This window comes from Amblyomma americanum, chromosome 3, assembly GCF_052857255.1.
Source record: "Amblyomma americanum isolate KBUSLIRL-KWMA chromosome 3, ASM5285725v1, whole genome shotgun sequence".
NCBI lineage: Eukaryota > Metazoa > Arthropoda > Arachnida > Ixodida > Ixodidae > Amblyomma > Amblyomma americanum.
In genome coordinates, this window is record NC_135499.1 from 167,984,380 (window position 1) to 168,011,373 (window position 26,994).

At 47.9% G+C, this 26,994-nt stretch overlaps 1 protein-coding gene across 3 annotated transcripts in view; it reads left to right on the forward strand.

Annotated features, from left to right (window-relative positions):
• Window positions 1-26,994, forward strand: part of LOC144125366 (uncharacterized) — a 187,013-nt gene that overhangs the window by 26,978 nt on the left and 133,041 nt on the right. For 2 of the 3 annotated variants that reach the window (XM_077658684.1, XM_077658686.1), the window contains exon 1: window positions 19,542-20,313. The exons of the other annotated variant lie outside the window; for it this stretch is intronic. The gene's annotated coding sequence lies outside the window, so the exon portion shown is untranslated. Of the gene's footprint in view, window positions 1-19,541; window positions 20,314-26,994 lie in introns of those variants that run through there. 3 annotated transcript variants of the gene reach the window in all.

Genomic DNA, 26,994 nt, shown 5'->3' on the forward strand with positions numbered 1-26,994 from the left:
GATTACATGACTGTGTCGACTAGGAGATTGAATGGTAAGGTTCATACAATTAGGTGGACAAAACTTTGTGCGGCAACTCACAAGCTACAGGAGAACATACATAATATAAGATAAAATTATCAGCTTTTAAATTTGGGGAAGTTGCACTCGAAGAAAAGGAAGACACGACAATAAGGATTCCTTTCTTCCTTTTGACTTTCCAGCTACAGGGAGCTTAATATCATACCCGTGCCAGCACCGACTAACGTTATGCATTACAAGAGCATCAACTAGGCAGGTCCTTTTCGGGAGGAATTCGTAGCTTCCACACGAACAACACTCCAGTACGCTCATCTATGTAGGTAGGCCGCGTTTATTTATTCTTTTTTTACATGTCCGTACAGTGGTCGCAGGATTCGCGGTTCATGCACTGTGACGGCTGACAGAACGAGCCTGACAGAACGCAGTGCTTAGGCGAGAGCTCGCGGGTCGGAGGGCAGTGCTGAGCCCAGGGCGGGCGCAATGGCCCGGAGATCGGCGACCCTTGAACCCGAAATTCCGATGGGCACTCAGTCGTTCCCAGGACGAACGGTGGCCGCGCAGGGAAAAACCGTTATGGCTGTTGCCTTCCGGAGTCCGTTGCCCCGGGCAACGACGCCGGACCTCGGGCATTTCAGCGGGTGCCGTCGACCGCGCTGCGGTCGGAGCCGGGCAGGTCCCGCTGCTTGGGGATCACTGACGGTGATGCGTTGAACCAGAATCGACGAGAGAGGAGATTAACTCGCCAGCACTTCGACCAACTCTCCTAGGACTGCTTGTTTGATAAGAAAAAAAAATCAGACTGCCTCTTTTTGTGTCCTACAGGGATTCTAAATGGTTAGCCGTCAAAAGAGCCCCTATACTATTCTATAAGCGAGGCTTACGAGGGAGGCTAAAGGGTATAGCCATTGACGCAATAAACAGGACTATTTGGATCATTTATAAGGATGTGTATGCGCGAATTAGAGCGCGTACCTTGGGTTTTCTTGCCCTCGCTGCCTTTGCTGCTCAGGCGCACCTCGTTCATCGGTCGTCGGCGTAGTTCACGGGCCCAACGACCGAAAAAAGAAAATTTGTCTGGCTCGCTCGATCTCACCTGTTTTTTCTTCCCTTCACGTTTAATACGAAATGTTTCAAAAGCTATGTGGAAAAGGCGGCCTTTTATGTATGGGTCTGGAAAAAAAATGGAAAGCGGCTATTCCGCTGTAAATAGGTTGGTTGCACTTTAACGGGACGGAAAAAAAAAAGCTGCGAAAGTGTGCGTGCGGCATAATACATGCTAACTCATCTGGAAGCGAGCCTCGTCTCAGAAAAAAGTTTGGAGAATAAAGATTTTTGCTGGAAGATATGTGTAACCAATCAAGCCCCCGTGGAATCCTGATTGAAAGAGTTCACCGCAAACGTTGGTTCGGGACGCTCAGCGATGGAGAGGCTCCTCAAGTGTGGTGCCCCTTCAAGATCTCCGGCGGTGGTACAGAACCGGCTCTTTCGGAGAGTAAGTGGCTGCTTCTCTGAGAGTTGAAAGAGGGAGCCTTCATTGATTTGGAAGTGAAAAACGTCCAGCGCTATAACTTTCGAGCGCATTTTCACCCTTTGCCATGCACTTTACATCGGCCCCACATGAAATTCGTGCGCGTATTCCTTCTTTGCGTGGTGTTGGTGTTTTAGGAGTCCGATAATTCTTCATCGCATCTCGGTCACCATCCTTCATTAAAACACGTGCCCACTGTAAAGCACTGCAGCCAATGGCCGATGCCGCGACATGTACAGAAACATGGTTTACAACATTATAGGCACCGTAGTTCTCATGAGATAAGTAAAATAGTTTTAGGAAAACAGAGACCCGCTGTGAAAAGTTCGTGAAGAATATCAGAGCTCATTATCTTCACTTTTTAAAGACATTCCTGCATTTACAGCTTTATTTGAGGTTAAAAACAACGCTTTTGAACGTAGTAACAGGAGGCAATCGTGTCGATCATCTGGCCCATGAGCAAGATACGTGAGCGGGCTTTGACCATTAGTGCCGTGCAGTAACGTCAGTGAGCGCTCTCGAAATTGTGACGCCTGCGGTCACGTGATCCGAGCTGGGACTGGCAGCTCTCGGCAAGGGTCCGGGCTACGCAGCAGCTATCGCCGTTAGTTTGCCCCAGCGAAGGGAGTAAAGTCTGGAAATGACAGTTGATTGGTCCCCTTGTTTGATCCGCCAAATTTGCTCCTTCTCCCCCTGAACAAAACAACTTCTTCAGGTCTTCAAACAATTGCTTCAGGTCGGACCACAGTTCGTTTTGAAGCCTGCGCGCCTCCCACCTAATGTACTCGTAGTACCGTAGTTTCTCCCAACACCTCCTACTCGTAGCTGCTCAGAGAGAAAGCTCATAAAAGACCTGGGTAGCGACATGAGCGAGTTCAGTTCCGTGATTTCCAGTGCGGAACAGAATACGTCTCTTCGCCGCATGCGTGCGACGTCTCTAGCCCTTTCTGCAGCTCGTCTCTTGCACAGTCATCATTCCTCCTTGATGAGCTGTTGCCGAATAGGGTGCCATACCCTACCCCATTCGGGCGCAGCGCAGCGCCCTGAACACGACGACAAGTGCCGCTTGTCGGCAGCGATGCTCGCAAGGGTAAAGCGCGTGCGCGGAAGGGGGAGGGGGGGACTTCCCAGTCCAAAAGAGACGAACAAAACTGCCGCAGCAGCCTATTTTCAGCAGCCGCCGTGCGTGGAGATGCAGCATCTCGACATCTCTCTCCGCATCGTCGGGAGATAGAGGGCGCCCGCCCGGACTCCCGCCTTTCGGCGAGAGCGTGGCTGTTCCTGCTTGCATCGCTTGTCTATATCTCCTTGTGTCTCGTACGCGCGCCTACGCCCGTACCTACGCAGTCGGGTGTCGCCTTACGTTTGATCTTGCCGAGCTCGCAGGCAGCACAGAGTGGGCTGGCTTGAAGTCTGCGGGGCAACAGAAGTGCCGTCGTACCCGGTGTGGTTGCCGTCAAAATATCGGAGAATACTCGTGCGATGCGAGTTCGGAGTTAGTGCGCGGTTCTGAGGTCTTTTGTGTCTAGCTCGCGCTTACAGCGCGGGCTTTCGAGACCTAGGGCTCAGCGGTGCATCTAAAAAAGAGAGGAGCGGAATTATTGCGTGGGCATTGGTGGCCCTTGAGGTTGCCATTTCTACTACTACTACTACTACTACTACTACTACTACTACTACTACTACTACTAATAATAATAATAATAATAATAATAATAATAATAATAATAATAATAATAATAATAATAATAATAATAATAATAATATAATGCAGTCAAACCTAGTTATAACGAAACGGTTTATAAGGAAATAATGGATATAACGAAGCAATGATGATTCCCCTTGGAAGCTGGGTCATGACGGGATATAGCGAACCTACAGCTATAACGAAGTAATCGCCGGACCCCGTCAACTTCGCTATAACGAGATTCAACTGTACTAGAACTACTACTACTACCACCACTATTGCTACCGTTACTTCAACTACTACTACTACTGCTACTAATACTACTACTTCTACTACTACTACTACTACTATTACTGTGAGTACTGCTACTACTGCTGCTACTACTTCTGCTACTACTGCTGCTATTACTACTACTACTATCAGTACTGTTACTAATAGTTCAGCTACTGCACCTTGCACTCCTCTTTATGATATGCTGCTGCTAGTAGTAGCAGTACTACTACTCTCGCTATTAGCAGCACTATTGCTACTATACTACAACTACTAGTAATACTATTAGTAAAGTGACTGTCATGCTGCTAGTATTTATATGATACGTAGTCTACAAACACAGAAGCGTTTTGAGTGGACAGAGTGTAATTACATTGAGGTTGCAACGTCTGCTGCTCACTGAGCACCACCTCTAGTTTAATAGTCCGCAAATCCTCTTGAGAAGGTATCTTTCCGCTATAGTCACTACATACATTCAGTCAGGTGTTTTTTTTTTTAAGTACAGACTTGAGAAGATCATAAACACAACTTCACGAGAGCAGCGTAACATTGCGCGTTTTGATCGGCGCCACTAGCCTCATCAGAAGACACTCAGCGTTCTCGTTTTCTTTCTTGTTTATTTCCTTGCGTACTAATTCTTTTGCCTCCGTTTCCTCGCTTCAGGGGCCTTCTTTACCAAGTCCGTGCTCGGCTAGCAGTCGTGAGAGCGGGCCGACGCCCGCGCCATCTGTGCTCGCGCTACTTTCCTGCACGGAGTGCGGCGGTAGGAGCGCACGACAAGCGCGGGAGTGTGACGATAACATCGCGACAGTGTCGTCGTCGTCGTCGTGAGTCGTGACACGACAGCGCTGCCTCCTCCTCCTCCGCCGCTGCGCAACCAGCGGCGCTCCGTCGCCCAACCAGCCGGGGCACGCGAAAGCACGCCGGCCGCCGGAGAAAAATATGCCGGCTCCGGGAATGTGGTGAGTGCGCAACCGCCTCCGAGCTAGATCCCTCTCGCCACACAGAGGACGCGCGGCGGTGTAGGCGAACAGTCTTCTTGTTTTGCACGGCTGCTGGCTCGAGGTAGAAATGCCGCGCGAGCCTTCTTATGCGGACACGGCCAAGGAGAGCGTTGCCCCCCCCTCCACAAGGAGCTAGAGATGGCGGACGGAGATGAGTCCGCGTCGAAGTAGCTTTTTCTAGCCGCACGTTGGCATTCGTCAAGAGGCCGGGAGAGCGACGCGCGCCGCTACTCGCGGAGCGCCGTTATGCGAGGGTAAAGAGTTGCGATAATGATCTTGAGGCCGCGGGATTATTTCTTGGTCGCTGGTGCTGCGTCGCGGCATTCCTACTGGGGAGCTAAACGGATCGCCCTTCGAAGCAATGCTGCATGCCTCCCATTGTATATGGAGTGCCCTGCCGGAGCATCGCTCAGATTCCGTAGCAGATTTAGGCACCTGGGTTATTGTGGACATTGGTTTTGAGCCAGAAGCGAAAAAGAGGGTGCGGGCAGCGGAACGAGGCCATGCTGTATCCTTGAGGAAGTTAATGTATGCAGGTATGAAACCTTCATGGATGAATTTAGTCTTATTCTACCACCCTGTAGAAAATTAGGAAGAGAGACAGGACTTATTTGATGTGACGGATATTAGAATGAGGGAAAGATTGCTATTTCGATACATGATATGCGTAAAGGATTACTGAAGATTTTGAGGGCCGGCTAATGACATACGGCCAGTTCAGGCATCGTGCTGGAATGGCGGCGTACGATACAGGCAAAACATCACATCCTGACGCAAGTCTCGCTGGTAAATTTCACAAATTTGATAGAGGACAGGAAAATCAATTAAGATTAACCTTTCTTACAACTGGTTACGGGTTTGAAGAGTACTGCCATCAGCTTGCGACACTCAAAAAGCGCACGAGGTGTGACTGAGCACCGGAGATTAAGGGAACTGCAACCTCCAACGTAGAGTCCAGAGCTCGCTATTCACAATAGAAGACAAACCGTCTGGTTGTTTGAAGATAGCTACTGGGGAGCCGTGAGTGAGTTGACCTGAAGTAAACGCTGAGGTTCCGGGCAGGATGGCACCAACGAAATTTTCAAAAGGATCCAATGCTTGGTCCTTTTTTTTCTTTTATTGATATAAGCTGACGCTATAATAATGACCTCATCTGGCCTTGCGCTTCCTGAAAGAAGATAAAAATATTAAAAACTTGGCTTATTTCCGTAGAAGAACCACTCCCCTTTAATGTATATAACCTCTAGCTTTTAGCGCGCGTGTCCAAATCATACTTACTACGCCTTTTCCAACATTAACCACTTTGCATTGAGAAATATGGCGTCATGCTCCTTCATGTAAAAATTCAGCCAACACAATGTCTATGAAAGTATGCTCATCTTCGTGAATGCGCCAAAGATGAGCTTGAGAATTGGACCGGTGAAAGCAAAAGTCGCCAGAAGTGGACGCGGTGCTTCGGTTGTGCAGGGGCTCGTTAATCAAATGGAACAAAATCTGAGCAGGCATCGCCGGAATAGAAAACACTGAATGTGGGTTTTTTCTCTGATTCCGATGCGTCTGGCTGGGACAAGACGGATGCAAAACATGAACCCAGTGCGCCGCCGAAAAGCGTCTGGACAGGTCGGAGGAGAGGTGCTGCGATTTCTCGTGCAACGACGTTTTATTGTAGAGGCGGATTTAATTGCGATGCAAACAAAGAAATATACATAGCATTCAGCTTTCGCTATCGAATGGCCGTTTATTTCAACAGCGGCATACGCTTTTGAATGTTGGACTGTTAAGCGAATGCCAGGGGCTTTTTGCCATTACATCATTGTTAGCAAACGAGTGCGCTAGACCTCTACGTGAAAGCTCTATTGCAGACAAACTAATACTAACATCTAAAATGAGCGAAGTATAGGAGAAATGAAGGCTATGTTTTCGGTCTTCCTTTCTTAAAAAATGTAGTTCTTTTTTTAGAATTTTTGGTATTTGAAATAAAAATGTTTAAGGTAAATAAAAAAGCAAGCACTGAAATAATAGAGCACGTACTAAACTGCGCCCTCGCTTAAAATGAGGTCAACGATGATTATCGGCATCCGCAACGTATAATACTTTTTGTATTTGTTCTCGATTTTGCTGTAACACTCAAACTTTTTCAGAGGGCGGTGCACGGCCCAAGAGATGACTGCCGCTAACGACTGCAGTACATTTCATTAGGACCGCCGGCCTAATCCGACTACCTGCACAGCGGCTAAAACGTAAAACAGGCCAACCCACGAAGTCATCGGGCGACCTCTCCTGAAAATAGAAATCAGCGCCAGAAACAAAACGAAAAAAAAAAGAAACAACTGACCAAGCATTGTCCTTGCCTTGTTTTAGTTCGCCGCGAACACGCTGCAAAATTAGCGGCAATCAGCGCAGCGCCCTAGCTGCATTTGGCTGAGAAGGAGAAAGAGATACATTCAATTAGCCGAACCATGTTACACGGTTCCTGACTCTTTGAGCACTCCCGCGCGCTGGATAATAAAGCTCGCCCTCCCACCTGCGGCCTAAGGCGAGCGCCCGAGGCAGCAGCAGCTAGGAGTTCGAGCTTGAGCAACTTTTACGCAATTACGCAAGCATGTTAGCGCGAACGCGTGGGAAGAGGATACGGTCCACGCCGAAAACTTGGGAAGTTTGCTACTTACGACCAGCTTCGTCAAAGCCAGGATTCTCGCATACGACGTAGTGCTCCGTTTTCTGTTTCGCTCGTCGCTAACGACCTTTAACGAGCTACTCGAAAGGAGTTTTCGATTCATTTATTTGATTCTTTTTTTCAAAGTATTGCTGCGTACCGCCGGCCATCGAAACGGAAACAAGAAACAGGCAGGCTGGGGGGGAGGGGGGGGGGGTATGATTCAGCATCTTCGATTTGTCCCCCGCCTCTTGTTTCATTGCCGGAGCTTCGCCGACACTCGACAGGAACCGTGCAGAAAAGAAAAACAAATAATAAAAAAGAAGAAAAATAGGTCGACTACTCCGTGCTCTCTCATTACCACCGCTCTAATTTAGGGCTATATTTGTCAGAAATGGTGGATTGCAGTGATTAGTTTCTGCTTGGTTGCGACAAGACGGACGAAGTTGGAACGAGTTTTGCTTTATGAAAATGCGCCTAATTATATTCGCTTGGTGCGCAGCGCTCTAAAGGCCTACGCGAGAAGTCGGAACGATGGCATTGGCTCGAAGCATGAGGGCTGCCCTGTCTAAAGACAGCTCATTTGCATTAGAGAGACTTTCAGCGACACTGTATGTGTTCTGGAGCAAAGTCTGTCGGCTCAATCGAAACGGAAGATCACGGTTATGCCTGAATACACATTTTTGAGAGACTTAAGAGCTCGGAATAGAGACACGCATGGATTGTAACACGGGGTTTTTATAAGGTGGGTTCCCGTGGGTGATTCCTCAGGTTATGTAGAATTTGTGTGCGCTTGGGTGCACGTGAAATAACACGGCAGGTTCTCTGAGGAATCTTCAGCATTTCAACGCTGAAGAAACGCTTTCCGAAACATATTTCTTTAGTGTGATTGCTTGTAGAGCACATTTGTACTGCTTTTGTGAATAGTGCAAGTAATGCACAAGAAAGACGGTTTTGAAAGCAGCAGTGCTGTTACCTTTTCACCTCCAGCTTCACAGAAAAGTGCTACATTAGATGCTGAGGCCAGGCAGGCATAATTATAGCAAGTAAATTGAACCACGGAGTTCAACATAGACCAGAAATTTAACCTTAGAACATATTTCTCGGCGCTGTAGCCTATGCTGCATTGTGATTTTTGCCGTTCGATTTTTGTTTTGTCTAGCGTTGCACGCGTGAGAGGTGATCTTGTAAAAGCCTTCTTCGCCACATCCATGAGAGATTAAAAGAGACTAACATAAGGTACAAAATAAGATTTTTTGAATACTGCGACATATACATGCTCGCTTAGTATCTTTACGGCGAAGGCTGGCCTCATCTGAAGAAGACAAAAGGCACCTGCTATTCGTCGCTCTTCAGGCGGACGGTACCATGGTTACTTAAACACACTGCCTCAGAAATTCGTGGTTCGCCAAAGAACGTGTTGTAAGCAGACCTGCTTTCTTGTATATTTTTTGCAGCGCATCTTACTCACTAATTGCTCAGTGTGCCATATTAGTTGGAAGAGGAGTTCCCTCATGTTATGAAAAAAAAAAAACAGATATGAGAACGCCGCCTCTCCTTCCAATCGGTCGGTCGGTCGGTCGTTAAAAAAAAAAAAAAACCTTACACAGTACCTTCAAATATTACATGCAAAAATATCTCGACCAATACCTCAGCTTCCATTACAGGGCCTAATGAGATCACACGCTTGTAGCGAGTTCATGTTCCCGCATTGAGAAGCGACCACGGTAGCAGTAACGCAGTGTTATGATCGTTGCTCTCACTCCAACCTATGACTATCCTCGCGCCAGCCCTCATGCAGAACTTCTAGAACGGCCGAGTGGTCGGTTGATGACAATAGCCCTTCAAATTCTGGCAGATGTGGGTGATAGGATGTGAACATTGCGTATATTTTAAGCTCAGTACTCAGATGTGTAAAACAGAGCCCTGCTTAGTGACTTCCTAACTGCCTCGTTCAGAAAATACATAAGCAACATATATGAATTAGTTACTGCCGTTCACGGTTACTCGCGTTACAAAGGAGTCCGGTTCAAAATAGAATAGTTGTCTAACGGAGTATCGTCCCAGTGCAACTTTTTTCACAGCGCTCATAACTGTCAGTGTCCTCTCGAAGACCTCTTTTACTCTGGAAGATACAATTTATTACCACTTGTGCGCCAGAATGATGCACGCGCTTGAGAGGAACGTCTCCTTCCTCTGCGTGTTTCTATTGGCAAGTAGCGAAAAAAAAATTGACTGGCAATTACATGATGGGATGCAACAAATCTGCGTTAGCGCTACTGGTTTTATATTTTGCCTTTGCATTTTTACTTTTGCAATGATAGCCTTCCTATTGCGTGTCTGAATTTTATTTCGCCGCGACACCGTCACTCTTTCGTTCCACTGATGTGCGGGCTTCTGGTGGCAGGAGTGTGAACGCTGGAAGAGAGGAGGGGGGAGGGGGGGTACGACTTCGGAGGTATCTGGAGGCTTCAGACTCACACACCGAAGTATTTTGACCGAATGAGTGTTATACTGATAACTTAGTAAAAACGCCCTTGAACACCCACCTGACGCTTTTCGTCCGCTTCCGCTGTTCCAGCAAGAACAGCGCACAAACTCGCACCTAGATATCTGTCTCGTCGTAATTATATTCACCTTTGCTTTTCACTCTGGTCCTCGATAGCGTGCAACCGTATGATCACGACGAAGGTGCTACCCCCTAGACTCAAGGACCCCCCCCCCCTCCTCCCTCCTCTTTTACCACTAGAGACATTACATGAGGGTATTATGCAAGACCTTGTTCAAGAGAAACCATCCTCGGCGCGAATTATTGTTTTGTCAACGAACTACGCTGAATGTTTTGAAGCGTTGTTGGTCTTTCAAGGAAATCGTCATGGTCTGAAGCCGTGCTTCCACATGAAGACGAAAAGTTCGTTGCCTAAATGTTCATTTCTTTAAAGTCATGCGCTCATGAAACGTTTCCCAAAAGCAACCTTGGTATTCCGAAAGAACTGTGTGTTATACTCGCTTTTTTCACAAGAGTAAATCGTCCTGAAACTAAAGGCCAAAGAATAAAAAAAAATTAGGTGACTTGAATGGCGTAAAGTGTACATGCATTGGATGGCCTTCTGCCTAGTTAATCCCGCGATCACGAATACGCTTCCACTTGCTTCACCACGAGATAGCTACCGATACCGCTGCCAGGAAGCGAACGAGTGGATTATGGCTGAAGGGTTTTGCATAATCCTTGTAAACGCGTTGGAAAAAGTGTCTTGTCTAGAAGGCTGTGTAATTTACTCTGAAATCTCAAGCTCAGATCACTGTTCTGTGCCACGTCTTTCGTAATCCGACAGCCAACACCAAACAGCACTACACAGGTCGCTCATCCCAAGTGCAATAATAAAAACACTACTTCAATATCAATTGCAGGAGAACTTGCTGTGACTGTGTGTGCGCTCAATAAATACGACGTTGTACAGAGAGATATATACTTGTTGTCGCAGCGTGGTGCGTGAGGGGGAGGTAGTGCACCATGGAAAGCATGCAAGGACTGCTGCCAAACTAGCACTGAATATAGGCGTTATCACTGCTCGAAATCTGCTTGGTACCAAGTCATTTGTTCCTGGATGACGCCATTAATCGGGGCAACCGCACGTCAAAAAGTGGAGCTTGCAAATGGTTACGGGGACCTAATCAAGCTGCCATGCGCAGTTTTTTTATCATCTGTGCCAATACCACAATCACTACGGACCTAAAAAAAGCACTAAAACCACTTTATTCGAATATATATGTCAATTTTATCCTGCTAATAGTACAATTTATTACTAATATGGGCGTCGCGTTCTTACTCAGCATTTACCCCACGTTGGCGTGGAGTACTCGAGGCAGCTGGAAACACGGAGGGAGCAGCTTGGAGGCTTGGGAGCTCAGTAGAGAGCCTTGATGAAAACCAAGCACGCGGTACGTCACCGAGCCCCGTCTTTTCGTCACCTGCGGACAGTGAGCGAAGTCGCTCGCCCAGAGCCAGAAGCTTTTCCACACTTCGGCTGGATAGACTCGTCACGGGAAAAGCCTCCGAGCCCCCGTAAATAGGCTCACAACCGCAACGCCCAGAAGTACATGCGGCCTGCCCCTTATATACTAAGACGTATACGCCTACGCTCCAGCGTGACATCGACCCCTCGAAAGCCCCGCGCTTTCACACAGTCCTCCGGGTGAAACAGAAAGAGAAGACTGGGGCGGGAGGGGGGTGGCCGCGGGCGGATGGTCTACTTCTAACCCGGGGACAAATCCGCCCTGCGAAGCGTTCGCCGAAGGGCTTAACCCAGGATTAGCCCGAAACGAAGGCTGCGTCTTGTCAATCCACTCGGCGTGGCGCGCTGCGGCAGGCGGGGAAACTGGGTTAGTCCTCGGCGCGCCTATAAATGCACGGGCGATGGAAACAGGCTTCTACCCTATGATTCAGCCGCGAGTGAACGGGAAATGCGTCTAGGAAGGAACAGGGAACCGGGGAAGAGGGGGACTAGAACACGCTAGGTTGGAAGGGGAATCCGAATAATAACGGGCCGAACTCGATCTCCTATTTATACAATGACCGGACAAAGAGGTCGATAGGCTCGGTGCCGCACACAACCCCTTGGCTGCCGCTGCTGTTCCTGCTTCTTTGGAGGAACCGGCTGCATCTCACTCGGCATTTCCGAGCGAGTCGCCTTTTTTTCTCGTAGCTAAGCCGTATTGAGTTTCACGTGTTTGTCTGTCTGTGCTCCGAGCGGCAACGAGATTGCGATCTGCCTCGCCCAAGATTGCGCTGGGAAATAACACAGCGTGCGCGCGTGCACGCTGGACTCTGCGAATACTGACAAAGCAGCGCGAAGACTTTGGAGTGTTTCAGTGCTATTGACCTCGGTGCAAATTCAGCGAGAAGAAAGTGGAATCTCCGAAGATCTAGACGGCAGCGGAAACAGGGAATGAGACTGAGAACGATATCAAGATAAGATGGGTGTATTCGAACAAAGTGAAAATAATTAAACCACAGAGAGATTTACTAAACGACGAATAGCGGTCACGGATTATGATATGGTATGTGAGGTTTAGCGTCCAAAAGCTGAGCATAGGCTGTGAGAGGCCGTAGCTCACGGCGTTGGAATAATTTGAACACCTGGGGTTCTTTAACGTGGAATGTTTTTCTTTAAGGGCGTTTTTGCATTCTGCTTCCTTCGTAATGTGACGGGACTCAATCCCGTGTCCTTCGGCTCAGTAGCCGTACGCGATAACTACTAAGCTATCACGGCGAATTGTCATGAAATTAGTGGTTTTATTAATTCCAGACATTGTCGCTGTGATGACGCATGCGAAACACTTGTGATTAGCAATGCAGGAGCTTCGAATCAAAAGCTACAACCGCTGGAAATCACTTTAAAGAGCTTCAAATAACAATTTAAGCATTTATCCGAACACTTCTATACAATGTACTGCATAGTCATACGCTTCATGAAAACAAAAAGACAATTACGATCCTTTCGTAATACCGCAGTGCGTCAAACAGCCCTTGTGAAAGGGAGCAAAAAATTAGTGTTTATAAGTCGAGATCGGCACTGCTGCAACGAGACCCGAGCATGTTGGATCGCAGCCAAAAAGTCAGCTTTCGTGAAGAGGGAAGCAAAGTGATTTGAGAGCCTCGATAAAGAAAGGACCATAATGGGACGTTAGAGTAACTGCTGTTGGCACCATGGGTCTTAGTGCTGATGGGGCGCTTTTCAAGCGTTGGCGTGAGAAGAGCAGAAGCTTTTCTCGGGGCGTTTACACATACAGGAACCTTTGAGGCCAGACTTAAATTTCTACACATTCTTGCTGCAGCAACGGCCTGAGGGCGCTCTTTATGTAGCGCATGTTAATACAGATTTTTCAGCGTCCATTAAAAGTTACAGGATGTAACAGAGCTCATAAAATGCTCTCTACTTCAACGAAAACAAGTGAACAGCGCAGTCTCAGACACACATAGTAGGACGAAGAACAAGCGATGTTCACTTCATGATGGTTCATAGCCAACTAGCCGGCCAAAACTACTTAATAATAATAATTCAGTTCTATCAGTGATCCCGCAGTCGCTCTCTGTGCCTACTAGGACTATGCAAATAAGTTGTAGTCACTTGGTGGCCATATAAATAAAAGCTGCAATTCACACATAAACGATTCTCGTACTTTCTATGAAACCGATTAACACAGCGCAACAAAACGAGGACAAGATAGAAGAAACACGTAACACAGGACGGGCGCTGTGTTTTGCTAAGAGTTTCGATTTCGAGTTTTTCTAACGCTTTCTTTACGAGCAGTTTAAGAGGAAACGTGAAGCCGGATAAGTCCAAACTTTATATCATTTGGCTAGCTTCCTCGTTGACTGCATTGCGCTGCAGTTTCGTTTGTGCTAGGTTGAACAAAACTTGAAACAAAGTGTGCATGAAAATTAAGCAAAAAGCAATCACGAAGTGTACATCGTTGTCTTTGTTGCGGCATTCTTTTATAGCTTATTTCTATCTCCTTCTACCTGTGTGCCCGAAGTTGAACATCTCTAAACCACCCCGGAATGTCGAGGAGAAAATCGCCGGGGCTCTCTCTCTCACCGCACGCAAGCGTAAACCACACCAAAGGCGATTCAGTGACCGTCCCGGCATAGTAGGACCCATAGGATCCGCGGCTGCAAACAAAGGCGGGAACATATATCACATTTGTGGCCGGTCGCGTATGTGCACGCATACGATCTAGACAGCCTGGCCTCGGTGCATACAGATTGGAAGCCACGACAGCGAGGAGGCGTTCGGAAGCGGTCTGGCAATTCCGCCTTCCCGTGTAGCAGCTTCGCGCGGTCGTCAGCAGCGCGCGGCCAAAGTAGCCGGCTGCCGGCGACCCAGGAATGCGGATGGCTCGGGGGAGCAAGTCGATGTCACGCCCGTCGCCCGCGCTTTCTCTGGGGTTCGCTGCGTTCGATCGCGTTATACCGGCGGTGCGTATTGCGGCGTCGACAAAACCGGATCTTTGCTCGTGCATTCCACCCAAAGAGCATTCGGGGATGATTACAGAGGACTCTTCAGCTGCGACTGAGCGGGGAGTTGTCGACAATGCTAGGCGACAGGCGACGCGCAGCGCGATGCCTTGGCAAGTCGCGACAAAAGGCTTTCAGGGCATCACTGACCGTTAGCCGACTCTCCAATATCCAAGTCGGCTTGTTACTAGGCAACGTGTCGCACTACCGACATCATCCTACTGCTCTAAAGTGAGCCCGCTCTCTATAGTTTTTTTCATGGACCGGTCACAATGGAAAGTGATGCCGGTACTCTAGAAGCCCTTTGATTCGAGTTTCACTAAGGCATCGCAAAGGGACCCGCAATGACTCAATGATCAAAGGTACATTTGGAACAACGTATTTTGAGCAGTTTATTGCGAAATTTGCGTGTGCTGCGCATGCTGGGAACTGAGATTAATTTAACGACATAGTTAGATCGATGACCAAAGCAAGTTAACGTGCACTTACGGCATCCGCTCTCGAGTACAAAGCAAGCACTCTAAAAAGCAAGATTCCTTTTAACTCTCAGAATTTGGCGGATTTTATTATTCCACACAGGAATATTTAACAAGAGATATTGATGAAACAAAAATACCCCGTTGGGGGTGGGGAAGTGGGGGAGGGGGGGGGGGCTGCTTGTTTAATCGCCAAGCCAACGAAATCTGTATCCACTGCACTGCTCATATCTTACAATGGCCGGACGACTCGAAAAATCACTAGTGAAGTGCCCGCGACTGTTGTTTCCCGGAACCAGTGATGCTCAGCGCGGAGGCATTTCGGACTGCCATTTGGCAAATGCAAAAGTAGCACGCCTTTGAGCGTTTCTCAATCCACAAAACAATTTTTTTGTCGGTCTAAAGAGCGCTGCTGCCACATTACAATTATGCGTTCACTGCATTAACGTCCTTCCAAAGAACGTTTCAAATTCGGGCGTTCTACCAGAGCTCCCTGTGAGAAACAAAACGCGGCTGCTGGTTTAACATTGTGCCAAACCTTGGCAGCAGGAGGAACACCTTTGCAAGCGTCGTTTTGCCTTCCTTTCTCGTTGCATTTTCCCCGGCCTCTCTTAGCTGACCACAAGTTATTTCAGTGGGGCCCACGAGAAAGACCACCGCCTTAGCCAGCGGGCATCCCTCTCTGCGACTTCCCTTTCTGTGTCTTTTCTGTCTTTGCCTGCTTCTTCCTGCTCTGTTTCCCGAAGGGAGTGCTAGCTTCGATTTTCCCTTTTCCTGCCCGTCCCCCACGGCACTTTTTTCTTCTTCGTCTTTCCATCGAAGGGCGTCCAGTACACGGAGTCTGACAGATCGCCACAGGAGCAGGGCAGCGGCCATTCCGTCCAGCCATTCCCCAATCGGTCGCGCCCGCGGCCAACACAAGCAAAGCCGTGGTAAGGAGGACAGTGGGAAGAAGGAAAGGAAAGAAGGAAAGGAGACGAAAGGATGCAGGGCACCGCGGGAAATCTACGCGTCCCCACGCTGGCCTGCCGATGCCCGCTTCGACATGAGCGACAAGAAACGGCCGAGGCAAAGCGGGCTGGGGGGCTGCAGGCTCCTATTGGAAACCGCCCACCCAACGGCGCACCGTACCGCGGCCATGAATTGCGCGCACCAACCAATTCTTCCTGCCCCGTCTGGCTGCGCGAGTGATTCCGCTCTGCGCCACTTGCCTGCGCGTACAACGGCGTTTTGCTCTTTTTCTCCCCCTGGACCTGTCTTTCTCTTCTCCCTCGTGACGTTCGCTGATTTGATAAGACCAAAGGTTGATAGGGGAAAGAAAGCTGCGCGGACGCTTGGCTGCCTAATGACGGGGGAGTACGGGCGGTTCATCATTGTCCAGCTAGAACAAAAAAAAACAAAACAAGAACGCAGGATATTTATTGCACATCCGCACACGGCTAGTTTACCTTCCTCTTGGATGCTCGGATAATAAAGAAATAATCTACGAGCCTAGAATGGCCGCCAACATCTACTGCAACTCGTGTTTACCGCTAGAATAAAGGTCATCAAGCGTCTTTGCTTACGTAGAATGCAACATACATTGAATTAGAGTTTCTCGCTTTCTTGCTTCTCTAGCAGCAGCAGTCGCCCGAAAGGTTTGTTGTGCCGGAAAACAGCGACAGGAATTATTTCCTGTTCCCAACGTAAAGCGTAGAACCACCTACACAACGAATGGTTTACGCTGTGAAAGAAGGATGCGGCAATACAAGTTCCATTGGGGCATGTGAACAAGGGTTTCAATGTGAAAGATTAACGGAACATCGCCATTGTAGCAGTCTAGAAACAGCTGAGATTCTCTAATAGAGGGCCTAACTGGAGCAGTAAAAGTCTCACATAGGATAGAAATTTTGACCACTTTTGGCAGAATTCAGCAAGGAAGCCCCATTGCACGTTATAACCTGTTCGCAAAGCCACAGCTTCACATATGTGTCAACCCAGAGATGACTACGGTGTCCATGAAGACTTTTCTGCCTTGCGATCACCATATGTCACTATATCTGGCATATAGGTCAATACTGTTGTACTCGACATGTTCATTCTAACAAAATTACCGTATGACTTAAATCACGTTGGGACGAAGCATTCATGCCCGCTCGCCGCTTCGCAGCTCAGGTGTTGTGCCTTCCTGTGCGTTAAGCACTCCGCCGAACTTGGTTGTGACGTGGAGAAGACAACAAAACAGTCTCAAACGTATGTCGTGCGCACAGCCTTCTGTTTGAATACGTGTTTAGTACACAAAGCAGGAATGAAAAATGTCATACTTTTATTTCATTTAAGAAGCTGTTTATTAGATATTATCGGCCCTATCCTGCCTAGCCGTCGGCCTCATCTATATCCCTATCCTTCCTCTGTACGCCCTCACTACCCAAGCTATTACTACAAACGCCCTTCGTTGCCTTCTCTGCGAAGAAATGGTCATTTTTCGTTTTTCTTTTACATGAATCAGGTTGATTAAATTCATCCTTTTTCTTTTCGTGCATTAGGCAGCCTTGACTCTAGTATCCCCCCTAACTTACGCATGGCAACGACGTACCTTTTCTCGAGCCCACTCTATAAAAAGATATTTTTCTTATCACTTGTTTTCACTCATAAATTGATTCTGTTCTCGGTCAAACCACTTTCTCTGTTTTTATACGTTTTAGTGCTTCTTATTTCTCTCTTAAGAGCAGGGAAGAGAGCTAGGTGCATGTTTAGTGCATAGTTTTCCCATATGCCTGAGTTATGAAGGTTAAAATGGAAAGAATTTGCACTTACCGCATTCTACCTATCAGACAGAGAAAATATTTATAGAGCGCAGATTAAAGCTAAGGAAGGGGTTCAACTTAAATTGAGGACAACGCAGCGAGCATGGGAAGTAAAGTTATGGTGTGAAGTTAAAGAGATAAGAAGAGAGCGGAGAGGGTCTGGGGAACAAACACGGGTTAATGACATCGTAGTCGAAATCTAGAGACGAAATGGGCTTGGGCGGGGCATGTGAAGCGAAGGCAAGATAACTGACTGTCGTTAACGGTAACGGATTGGACTGAAAGAGAACGCAAGCGTAGCAGGGCGCAGCAGAAAGTTAGGTAGATGGGTTACATTAATAAGTTAGCGGAGATATGGTGGCCGTGGCTGGCACAGGACAGGGTTAATTGGAGAGATATGGGAGATGCCTTAGCCTTGCAGTGGGCGCAGTCAGTCTGATGATGACGATGACACCAAGGGAGCTCCAAAAGCAGAAATATATGTTTTCCTTTCATCGAAAAAAAAACAAACAAACTCAGTGAGCAATTGCGACACTCGGTAAAGCGAATTTTCCGCACAACTGTAGAGGTGCTTTCACGTCGCGATGTACTGCGATAAAGAATTTCAGAGTGACATGGACACATGTACAGTTGTAGACCACTTTGTTTTCCCACATAAACAACACTTCTTTCTCAGTCCTTGACAACTATGAATAAAGGCCGGCGATTGTGAACAGATGTGTTCGAAATGTTCCATTAAGGCCCGATTCTAAAACACGAGGTCCGTGCACGTATTTCGGGAGGTCATCGCAGCAGTGGGAGAAGTTACCAGAGAGAGCAACGAAACAAGTTTTTTGAAGAATAAAACCTGTACGTAACCACCGGATCCTGACGCCACCGGCACCGAGCCTCCGCTAAGGCGACGTGTGTAGCAGGCGTGTCAGCGAAGCACTTGTACCCCCTGCATCGCTCACAGCGCAGGAAGTACTAGTTCAGTGTATTTTGTCATACCTACGGCATTTCGAGCCACCGCGCAGCGCACGGGAAGAGAGAGCGTACACATTGCTTTCACGTCGTCTTTTGTTAATTGGACGGCCATGCTCGCCACGCATGTTGACTGGTGGGCGCCATAACAGTAACCATCACGTAACCACTCGAACCGTAGCCATGCTCTGATTACAAAGGCCCTCAACACCGATGGTCTATCCAAGGAAAGGGCGCTTAACAACTGCGCTGCAAAAAGAAAACATCTGGCAAAAGTAAAGTGCGAAAACTAGCACTGCCAGGTAGCATCGAGTACCAAGCGGTTACAAGAAGAAATTGAATTCGTGATGCTTACTTTATTTCTTTTATTTATTTTTGTTTTATTTTTACATACTGCAGCCCCTATTAGGGATATTGCACGAGTGGGGTTAACAATTCATGTTAACCCCATGACAGTTTTTAAGCACGGTTTATTAAAGCACACACTCATGATATTTTTTAAACACGGTGCTCAAGCAAGTAGGTGAAGTTGAGTTATCTCGCTCTCCGAGTGAAAGTTAGAGAATTCCACGTGTATTTTTTATTTCCTGCAGGTCTTTTTCTTAGATTCTTCTCTTCTTCAAGCTTGGCAACTCAGACGAGCAAGCATCATTTTTTTTTTACTTTCTCCTACGCTGAGGCTTCGTATCTGTAACAAGAACTCCGGTACCTCCTGATCCAACAGGGCTGCCAAGCTTGATACGATTTACTTTTAAAGGCTCCACAGCCAGCGGAACGAGTCAAAACAACCATCCATCTTTGCTTCCAGCGAGCAGGTCGCGCTCTCAAAAGACCGAGGCGCTCGACTCGGTCGCGCTTCTTAGCGCCGACCCGCGCAAGCACACATACACTCACGCACAGCCAAAGCGTGCTCTCTCTCTCTCCTTAGTGGCTCCCGGCTTCCTTCCGTGAAAATCCATGCCTCTCGAACCGCCGCGCTCGTCTCTTTGCCGCATCTTTCAGCGGCGGAGGCCGCGCGCACCTTTGCGTCCCCATCCATCCCTCCTCCCAACCTCGGCTCGCTCCAGTGGACTCTCCCCGAAAGAGCGAGGCACGCGGCAGCAGCGCCACCGCGGCAGCGCCCAACGGCGGCTGGCCGAAAACCCTCCCGCCGCGCCGGTGCAGCTAGCTCTGCCGGGGCGCCTTCGGGAGGAGTCGCGCAGCGCGATCGCGTTCGCATCGGGTCGCGCCGGCTCACTCGGCGCTGCGCCTCCGGCGGGCATGACGCGCTCTGCTCTCCTCGCCTCCTGCCGCGCTGCCACCGACGACAACGCCGCGCTCCCCTTCGGGTTCGTCGTCACCGCCTCCTCCGGCAGCGCCGGACTTTGACACGTGAAGGGACGCGCTTCATTCGCCGCATCTCTCCCTCTCCGGCTTCATTCCCCACCGACGGAAGTGACGGAAAAAACGGCGTTCTTCCTTCGCTGCACGCCGACTTCTTTCTTCCGTCAGTGCTTGACGGCCAACTGCTGAGAAACTTTTAAGAGGCAGGAGACTTGGCGGCGCCCTTAGACTCCGTGGTGCGAGAAGAAGGTTCCATAATTTGGCTGGAAAAGACTTCTGGTTCACCCGCTTTGCAGCATAAGAACTAGCGTGTCTACACTTTCGCATCCTAAAGAACGATTCGAAAGTTGTTCTCGCGAAAGTGAGGTAGGAGAATTCTGGAAGGAGCATCGGAGAAGAACTCGAGCAAAGTCTTTGGTGCATTCTTAAAGAGAGAAAGAGCCTTGATTTAGTCGAGTCAGGTCGGAGGCACCAGTGAAGACAGTGGCAGCGAAACAATTTGATTGTGGGCTTCCGAGTCGTTGGGTGCGTACGACCCTCCCTGCCCTGGGTGCGACGATGGATGAGACCTGAAGCTGACGGTGAGTGATCACACTGCGCCTGTATTATGAACGCGACTTTGTCTTTGCGCGCGAGCGCGCTATGCGCGTTTCGTACTCTTTTTCCTCCCGTTTTTTTTTTTCTAAAGGAACCTACCAATTGTTTGCTACGAGGATACGAATGTTTTCTGTTTTATAGTTGAGCTTCGAAATTTCAAACACTATCCACAAGAGGTAACCTTAAGTTTGATATCTAGCGCAAGTACTTCTTTTCGCAGCGTTATGAGTGATATTTCAGAGAAAACTGCGTCGCTTCGCGCGCCGGAATTTAATTGCCGCTCCAACCTTCACAGGCGAGAGTTGCAACATGCGATGTTTCGCAAAGGCAAAGTTAATTTCGCTGAAATAACAGAACCGCAACAATGACCAAAACTCGCCTAGTGGCACTCACCAGTGATGACATCCCCGACCGGTGCGGTTAATTAGATGCGTTCTAATCGTGAAACCCTAACATCTGTGGCCGAGGCCTTACACATCTAGGTTTGCGTCGGAGGTATGAATTTAAAGTTGAACGTACGCTTTTATTTTACGAACAAAGTTTTTTTTTTTTACCTAGGGAGTGTAAAATTTTGCGGGGAAAGCCTAACGTGTTTCACACTTAGTAAAAGCGAGTTAAAGAATATCAAGCACGAACCTGAAGTAATTTTTTAACATGAATTTTTTGCAACCACAGTTGTTGAGTAAGGAGGAGTTATTGTAATTAAAGCTTTCATCTTGTAAAGAACGAATGAAAACACTTTTTTCTACTTTCGCTTTCTGGAACCTAATTTGGAGGGAAGTAAGCTTACGAAATCTGCCACTGTTACTGAACCTCGAGTTGTCCGGGAACAAAACAAACCAGCGCTCACTTTTCAAGCACGCGATACGTCACATGCATATACCTAATGTGTATGTTAATTTTTATTTCCTTGAAAGCTTAGTATTTATGACCTTATACGACATATACTTGCTCCCAGTCGCAGGACTAACGCTGAAATTGTATTATTAATGAGTGAAAGCAAAAATGGGGGAGTGTTGCTTGTGACATAAACCTAAAACTCCAGCGGCTCCTCGAAAGTACAGATTACCTGTACATTCTACACAATCGCAAGGTTTGTGATCATCCGTGGACATCAGCCATTCTCAGGTGTTTCGCTCGAACTATTTTAGACAATTCGGCCTCTCATACAGATGGAACACTGCCGAGGCCTCCTTCGTATTTTTTATACAATTTTTCTTTCACCTGGAATGCTGGGCTTTATTTGAACTCGGCGGATAATCTAGGCATAAAAGTGGAGCAAGCGCTCCTACTCCTGAAGCCTTTCTTGTTCTTGTTCTCTGTTGGAGTGGCACATACCCACAGTGGGGGACTGGACAGGGTGCCTTGTACAGTCAAACAATAGTGAAACAATGACCCATTTAAGGTAGTCGAGGTTGAATTTTGTGCTAAAAAAAAGAAATTGTGAATTATAACTAACAAAGGAGTCTCTCTGACGCAAGCTCTGCCTAGATTGAAGTCATTTTGCTCTTCCTCCTCAAAGGAAGCCTTCACACTCGGGAACTCTTGTGATACATCCCTCTACCAGAACGCGGCCGCTACATTCAAGAGGCCGAGAGATGAAATCCGTAGACCCTGCCTCAAGCCTTTGCCGAGAGAACAGACCGATGGATGTACTGAGCGTTGCATTGCAGTGCACGCCCGCTGCCGACGTTGCAGTTCTCACTGTTCCTCGCGTGCGCAGTGCCATTCGTTCACAAAGCCGCGACCGCCGGCGGTCGAGGCGCAGCCTGGCTGTCGCCGGGAATTTGGCTCTCCATTAATTCTCGCCGACTTCGCGTGCCGCCGGCGTGCGAGGTGCGCAAGCGAGGAGTCAAAATGGGAAACGCTTTTGAGCGCTGAAAACGCGCGCACGCTATAATGGAAGGCTGCTGTTGTAAACATGCGTGTGTACATACTCGGCTGCCGGCGCTCTCTCTAAGTGGCCGACAGATGTTTCAGCGGGCGACTTTGGGCTGCGGGTCGGCGGCGTGGCGCTTCGCGATAAGCTCGTCGGTCTCTCCGCTTCTTCCCGCGTGCGAGAAAAGAGCTTTAAGGTGCGCCGTTATTTAGCGTCTGCGCGAGAGGCAATAGAAGGCAACGGTGACGTCTTTCGATGTGTTTCTTCTTGTGATTTGGTCCGTTCTGGTTCGCTTATAAGAACATTTGACACAGGTAAATTGTCGTAACCGTGAAAAATATCTGTGCGCTGGTATACTGAGTTTCACTATGTCTTTATTGAATTAGTATCAGCGTTTTTCTTCCCAACGTGGTCGGTGGCTCAGTGCGTAGGCGCTGAGCTGTTAAGACCAAGGTTTCGGATTCGAATGCTGGCCTCAGCGGCGTTCCGGTGGTCGAAATTAACCAGGAGCCCTCCGCTACGGCGCTTCCTAAAGCCACACTCCATAGCATACCGTATCATACAATGTTTTTTTTCTGCCGCAGCAACTCACATGACGCCACTCAACAGGGACAAGCATATGTATTCAATACGAGAGTGTAGTTTGCAAGATCTGGTAGCAGAGAACACAAACTGCTTACTTCTATAACGAGAGCGATGTCCTAAGTGCATAAGTCGACAGAGAAACGGTGAATTGCGAGGAAATTGCCGGAAGGTCGTTCTTTCTGATAGCTTCGCTGTGAACTCGCTTGGCGCCCATTTACATGTGGTGATGAAAGCCATCTGAGCTTATATTCTCCGGCAGTAAAGGCGGATGAGATTAAGAAGTTTGCAGGCAAATGGTGGATGCAGCTGGCAAAGAACAGGGTTAATTGGAGAGACATGGGAGAGGCCTTTGCCCTGCAGTGGGTGTAGTAAGGTTGATGATGATGATGATGATGAATTTCTTGCCGAGACGCACAGTGAGTTGAAAAGAAGAGCGTGAAGTAGCGAAGCAGTAGAGTAGCTGCGAGTACATTGTGTTTATAGACGTTTGGTTTGGTTTCTTAGATGGCCCGTGCGAGGTATGTGCAGTAACGGTAGGCTCGTCAGAATAAAGCTGAGATGCAATGTTTTATAGTGCCGATTGGGGTGATGTTATTCCAAGTGACTATCAGTGCTAAAGCACCTTACACTTCGGTTGTTCGTGCACCTTAACTGGGAATAGGTTGACTTCAGAACATTGGCATAGACCACAGAACGACAATCTATTGGAATAACTGCGCGCAAATTCTAATCCTGCAAAGTATCAGCCTATACTCTTCTGTTGTATATAAGTGGCATGATAGTGCCTGGATGCACGATTTAAAAAGAGAAACAATTTTTGAAAGCTAAAGCGCAGCGCTCTTGCCCTATTCTTATTCGTGGTATTCAGTGCCAGAAATGGCATTGGTATTTCCTCTACAAGAGCAGTAGATGTCACCGTCACGTAGCACACAATAAACTATCGGATTGACATACCGTAAGATTAGGTTTAGTTTCAAAAGTCCATTTTATACGCCCACACAATAGCACTGTAGTCTTCTATAAATCCGTGAGGTCCAAAGAAAAAGCAATCGACGTTCCGTTGTTTGCCCGATGGCGTTCAGGATTAGAGAATCTGAGCAAAAAAAAAAAACTGCACAATATAGAACAAGTGGGGCGTGCAAAGGAAGCCGGTGTAAACTCATGCGAAAGAGGAAAACTTGAGGGGGGAATAGAGACCCAGGTTCTGTTTATATCTTTTTATTTCCTACGGCGCAAGCACGTTTTTCCTGCATCATGGCCACCTCTAAATTAGGTGCGGGGAAAATGACGTCCCCTTATTCGTGTCAGAGCCAGTATTTTTGCGTTGATTTCCTCTGCAGGAACTTTCCTGTTTTTGTGCACAAGGCACGTAAGCCGCCAACACAGGTAGCTTTATGCCCTTTAGTAATCTCTGCAACAAATATTACCTTTGAAACAATAAACGCAATCTGGTTAGACACGATACATTGTGTAACGTGTAAAGCGGACAACTGGGCTAGTTGGTGACCTTTAGATTCAATGCACATTGTAACTAGCGCTAAAGACAAGGACAGAAGAAAGAAAGACGGACACCACGAACGCTAGACATTGCAGGCTACAACTTGCGCAGGCTACCTCTTCACCAAATTGCGTCGTAGCAACGATAGCAAAAAGTTAACGACCAAATATAAAGCTAGAAGTAAAAAACTAAGAACAAAGTGTGTATCTCACAAACCATGAATATACACAGCCAAAGCCGTCCAGGAGAGGCACTCTGAGCAGCGCTTCAGCGCTGCAATAGCAACCCGAGTGCAGAGCCACATTTGGAGCTTCACAGCGTACCTGCAAACCAATTGGGAGAAATCGCTACAGAGGACAGTGACCCCGCGCCACCGTGCCCCGCGCACAGAGTAGTCATCTTTATGAATCACACGTGTTGCGGAAGGGGCGGAGGGAGGGGGGAGGAGAAAGCTGAAAAAAAGGGAATAAACCTACTGCGCCTATACCCGCGGAAACTATTTAAATCAACTATAGTGACTGTTTCCATAGCATTCCCAGATTGTCTCATTGCGCGCGCAAGTGCCCGGATGACAAGGAGAGAAAAACGCTACCCGCGGAAAATAGCGCCCGTGCGGATCTTGCAGGCTTCTGCGGAAAAAAAAATGGTATCAAGAAAGACGGCGAAATAAGCGGTCGTATACCAGCACGTCGCCGCCGCTCGCATCCAGGAGCATTCGCGATGCTCCGCGCACGCTACGAGGAACAACGCCACGACGCGTCTGCGTACAGGAAGAAAATGAAAGGCGCAGAACGTCAAGGGGGAGGAAGAGAAGCGACTCTCTGCCGCGTACGCGACGAAGATGTCGACGACTGCTGCTGCTGCTACTTGCGCTGCAAGCGTCGTCTTTCCTCCGGTGAATCCGACGACGCCGCAACCACTGCTGAGAAGAAAAGCCGAGCTCGCGTGTTTAGGGCTGCCCTATGGCTAGTCCGAGGTTAGCGCTAGTGGCGCTTGCGGCGCTAGCGCTTCGTAGTCAGTCGTAGTCGCGGACTGAGACAGCCGGCGGTTCCGGCCAGCCGCATCCATTAACGCAGTGCGCCGGCCGCCGCTGCTCGCGGAACTGCGCAGCGCCACCACGCTCGACGAGTTTCCTTCCGATCCTTGCCGGCCTGCTGCGGCAGCCCGGGAGAAGAATATATATATAAAAATAATAATAAACTATTGAAAAACCGCACAGCCTTCATCGCTATACATCTTTCTTCACTTGCCACGTCTAGAAGGAACCGCCGCCGCCGCAGCCGCTCGTTTTGTGTACTCTTCATATTCCTACGCACTTTTTCGCTCCTACTCCTTTTTTTTTCTTATTTTAATTTTTGAACTTCTACGCAGTAGTTCTGCGTTCGTCGACGTGGTTCGATAATGCTGAAAGTAGGTCAAATCAACGCGCGATATTAAAATTGCGGGAGTGCCAGCAAAAATGCCCACTAAAATTTTTCAGCAGTGCTCAACGCCCGCGTATAGTGTGGAGAAGGTCGAAAAAAGGAGAAAGCGTAAAAAAAGAAATGTAGCGAAGAGGTGAGGAGGGCTGAAATCTGGAGAGGAAATAAGGGTATTGGCCGTAGTATACATGTGAAAAACCGCAACATTACCTCAGCTATTTTCAGCTTTCGCGAGCGAGCACCCATATCGTTTCGCGTTCGGCGTGCAGGTCAATTTTTGTTTTTCAACTGAGTTGTGCGCTGATTTTCTGCCGGTGCAGAAGGAAGCCTATTGATTTTCTTAGACGGTGGCATGAGCGATTTTTTTATTTTTGTTTTGCGCTGCCTGATTGGCGTTCGTCTTTTAGTGGTGCGCGAATGCACTGGTCGTGTACACGGGGGGATCGAAGAACACCTTAGTGAAAAAAAAAAAAACTTTTTTCGGTACGTTGACCTTTCCATAACTTGAAATGTATAACCTCTATTCGTCTCCTCAAGTCGTTATAGTTGGTTTTCATTCAAATAACGAATGGCGCGTACCCACAAGAGGGGTAGGCCAAAGATCGGGTGGCATTGTTAGGTATTGATAGGTTAAGGCCAAGGATCGGGTGGCATTGATAGCTATTGATAGGTTAATCAGAAAAAGCCTAGCAGGAATCCGTGAACGAGAGAGAAGACTAAATTATATATATATATATATATATATATATATATATATATATATATATATATATATATATATATATATATATATATATATATATATATATATATATCCGCTTTATGAAGTACGTCTAGTCTCTGTCCGAATCTTTTTGGTAGATAACACTATTTCTTATTGCCGTGTTTTGCGCTAGCTCTTGCCCTTATCGCACCGTTAAGGCACCCCCTTTCGTCCAGTGTAACGTCACCATAGTCTGTCCAGAGCCTTGTCCACAGTCTTTGAAACGTAATGCGAAAAACGAAACGCTCACCTCCGATTGTAGTTTGGACGTCGAACAGCCATCCTCGAAAATTTGTAAGTGTATTTTAATTTTTTTCAGTAGCGAACCCTCAGTGAGATTCCTCTGCATTTTCTTTTATTTGGCAATGCACTTGAGGTCATACAGCGCCAGTGCTTCAGAGGTGGTTACTGCTAGACGAGAAGAAAAATGTGGTGGCAGAAAGCACTAATGCGCTGACAAGACGAGCAAAACACAGTCAATATTAATTGTGACGTGTTTAGAGTTTTGTTTCGTCATTA